Here is a 3,950-nt window from a genome sequence, read left to right on the forward strand (position 1 = left end):
GAAACTCAAAATGATGGTAACTGAGAGTGGCACTAAGGCTTTAAGTTTTGTTTTTTGTTATTTTTTTAATCTCTTAATTGTCATTTTATAGTTTCCCACCACAGCTGCCCCCCACCCTTCCCTTCAATGATGATGTTTGCAGGCTTCAGGGTACCAAGGAACAAAGCTGGGGCCTGGCAGCCCCACCACACTGCCAGCCAAGGAGAACAAGTCAAAATTACAAATTATCACAATTAGCGCCTGTACTTGGGGGATCTGCAAATTGAGGAGACCCCTGCTCCTCATTGTACAGGGGTCTATTTGGCAGTGACCTTGCTCTGGAGACTATGATATTCCTTCAGCCTGAGGGAATTGATGTTGATGAACCCGGTGGCATCAATTGGCTCATAATCACCCTGCACATTCATGCTCATCAGCTCCTCATTGTAGAGAGACAGTGGGGACTCCCAGCCGAGGATGTACACCTGGCCCTTGAGGATGGACACCTGCACTTTCCCTTCCACTCACTTCTGGGACTTGGCGATGCAGTGGCGGACAGGTTCACACCCAGGGCTGTGCCAGAAACCAGTGTACATCAGCTCAGCAAATTTTAAGCCCAGGCCTTGTTTGATTTTGTGCACTTCCTGGTCCATGGTGAAGGCCTCCATGTCTAAATGAGCGTGGAAAGGAATGGTGCCTGCTGGAGTCTCATAGATACCTTGGGACTTCATTCCAATGAAGCAGTTCTCCACGATGGCAATATGGCCCATGCTGTGCGTGCCCGCAACTTCGTTCAGGTACATGAAGAGCTCCAAGGAGGTCTGGCGGGTGGTGCCATCCTTGATGTTGGTCACCTTCACAGGGACCCCTTTTTTGAACTCAATCTCAAGAATGTCAGGGGTGTTGGGGGCTTTGGCAGTGTCCTGGGTCTTTGTGTAGAGACCGGAGGCGCTTGGTTCTTGGGGTTCTCCAGGATTCCAGCCTCATAGCTGATGTGCATGAGGTTCTCGTCCATCTCGACCCAGCTGTTTCTGTACCTCACTTCCGGTTTCTGTAGGTAATTTCCCCGGACGAGGCATCCCTAGGTTTCTCTGAATCTGCTGTGATTCTGAGGGCTGCCAGATTCACAAACTGTTCATTGCTAAATTAAACTCTTTTAAATTTAAATTGGCTGAAGTTTTTCTTTTAACTATATTATATGTATAATATATACTGTTATATATTATTAATATATAACATACACTATTTTACATTATTGNTCCATATTATATATAGTTTATTTTTTTATATGTTACAATGTATATAATTTCTTTCATTGAGAAGTATGTATTTCTCTTTTGCCCTTCTACCACAGAACACATTATCTTAATTAGCTTCATAAAGTTTTTTAATTTTTTTATTTTTTGAGACAGAGTTTAGCTCTTGTTGCCCAGGCTGGAGTGCAACGACATGATCTTGGCTCACTGCAACCTCCGCCTCCCAGGTTCAAGCGATTCTTCTGCCTCAACCTCCTGAGTAGCTAGGATTACAGGTGCCCACCACCATGCCCGGCTAATTTTTTGTGTTTTCAGTAAAGCTGGGGTTTCACCATGTTGGCCAGTCTGGTTGCGAACTCCTGGCCTCAGGTGATCCACCTGCCTTGGCCTCCCAAAGTGTTGGGATTATAGGCCTGAGCCACCACGCCCGGCCATGTAGCAAGTTTTAAACTGAAGTGTGAGTCCTCCAACTTTGTTCTTCTTTTTCAAGATTGTTTTAGCTGTTCTGGGTCCCTTGCATTTTCACACACATTTCAGGATCACTTTGTCAATTTTGGCACAAAAGGCAGCCAGAATTTTGATAAAAATTACATTAAATCAGTAGATAAATTTGTTGCCATTCTAATGCTATTTTAAAATATTAATATTAAAATATTGCCATTTATTTTATTCTAATTTTTGTGCCGTTTTAACAATATTAAATCTGTCCATCTATTGACATAGGATATCTTCACATTTATCTTTACATCTTTAATTTTTTATATTGACATTATGCAGTTTTCAGTGTACAAGCATTACCCCTCTCTTTTGTTAAGTTTATTTGTTTTTTGTTTTTTTCAGGCAGGGTCTGGCTCTGTTGCTCAGGCTGGAGTGCAGTGGTGTCATCAGAGCTCACTCCTATGGGCTCAAGTGATCCTCTCTCCTCAGCCTCCTGAGTAGCTAGGACTACAGGCATGTGCCACTGTGCCTGATTAATTTTTAAATTTTTTGAAGAGAAAGGGTCTCACTGTGTTGCTCAGACCAGTCTCAACCTCTTGGCCTCGTGTGATCCTCCCACTTCAGCTTCCTAACGGATTGGGATTATAGGCAAGAGCCACTGCTCCCAGCCAAATTTATTCTTAAGTATTTTATTCTTTTTGATGCTATTATAAATGGAAGTGTTTACTTAGTCACGTTTTTGGATTGTTCATTGATAGGGTCTAGAAATACAACTGATTTTTATATATTGACCTTGTGTCAATACACACTCTTACTAAACTTGTTTATGAGTTTGAATTGTTGTGTGTGTGTGTGTGGGGGGGTGGTATTTCTTAGTATTTTGTATATACAAGATCTTATCATCTCTGAATAAAAATATTTTTATTTTACTTTTCAATACAGATATGTTTATTTCCTTTTCTTGCCTATTTGCCTTAGCTGGATCTCAAAATATGATGTTATTATTATTATTATTTTTTGAGATGGAGACTCACTCTGTTGCCCAGGCTGGAGTGCAGTGGTACAATGTTGGCTTACTGCAACCCCTGCCTCCTGGGTTCAAGCAATTCTCCTGCCTCAGTCTCTCGAGTAGCTGGGATTACAGGCATGTGCCACCATGCCCGGCTAATTTTTGTGTTTTTATTTTTATTTATTTATATTTTTTGAGATGGAGTTTTGCTCTTGTCACACAGGCTGGAGTGCAATGGTGCAATCTCGGCTCACTGCAGTGTCTGCTTCCCAGGTTCAAGCAATTCTGCTGCCTCAACCTCCCCAGTAGCTGGGATTACAGGTACCTGCCACCACACCCAGTTAATTTTTGTATTTTTAGCAGAGACAGGGTTTGGCCATGTTGGCCAGGCTGATCTCAAACTCCTGATATCAGGTGATTCACACACCTCAGCCTCCCAAAGTGCTGGGATTACAGGTGTGAGCCACCACACCTGGCCCAATGCTAAATATTAACAGCAATAGTGAGAGCAGACATTCTTGTCTTGTTCCTCACCCTTTGGTTATTCAGTAGTGTGTTGTTTAATTTTCACATATTTGCGGGAGTCCCAAATTTCCTTCTGTTATTGATTTCTAATTTCATTCCATTGTGATTGGAGAATATGCTTTGCACAATTTCAGTCCTTTTAAACATATTGAGGCTGGTTTTAGGCCTAATACATATTCTATCCTGACGTATGTCTCATGTGCTATTGACACAACATGTTCAGTGAAGTGTTCCATAGATGTCTGTTGAGTCTACTTGGTTTATAGTGCTGTTCTCCTGTTTGCTTATTGATCTTTGGCTTTGTTGTTCTATTATTGAAAATGGGGTATTGAAGTCTCCAACTGTTATTGTTGAATTGTCTATATCTTGATTCAATTATGTCAATTTTTGCTTTATGTATTTCGAGGCTCAATTGTTAAATGTATATATGTTTACAATTGTTATGTATTTCTGATTGACCCTTATCACTCTAAAATGTCCTTCTTTGCCGGGCGCGGTGGCTCAAGCCTGTAATCCCAGCACTTTGGGAGGCTGAGACGGGCGGATCACGAGGTCAGGAGATCGAGACCATCCTGGCTAACATGGGGAAACCCCGCCTCTACTAAAAAAAAAATAAAAAAATACAAAAAATACAAAAAACTAGCCAGGCGTGGTGGCGGGCGCCTGTAGTCCCAGCTACTCGGGAGGCTGAGGCAGGAGAATGGCGTAAACCCGGGAGGCGGAGCTTGCAGTGAGCTGAGATC

General features: G+C 42.2%; 1 pseudogene; it reads right to left on the minus strand.

Moving 5' to 3' along the window:
- Positions 1 to 249: 249 nt before the first annotated feature.
- On the minus strand, positions 250 to 994 carry LOC108535124 (argininosuccinate synthase pseudogene; annotated as a pseudogene).
- Between the last annotated feature and the right edge of the window lie 2,956 nt (positions 995 to 3,950).

Source organism: Rhinopithecus bieti, unplaced genomic scaffold (genome assembly GCF_001698545.2).
Source record: "Rhinopithecus bieti isolate Rb0 unplaced genomic scaffold, ASM169854v2 scaffold_12049, whole genome shotgun sequence".
NCBI lineage: Eukaryota > Metazoa > Chordata > Mammalia > Primates > Cercopithecidae > Rhinopithecus > Rhinopithecus bieti.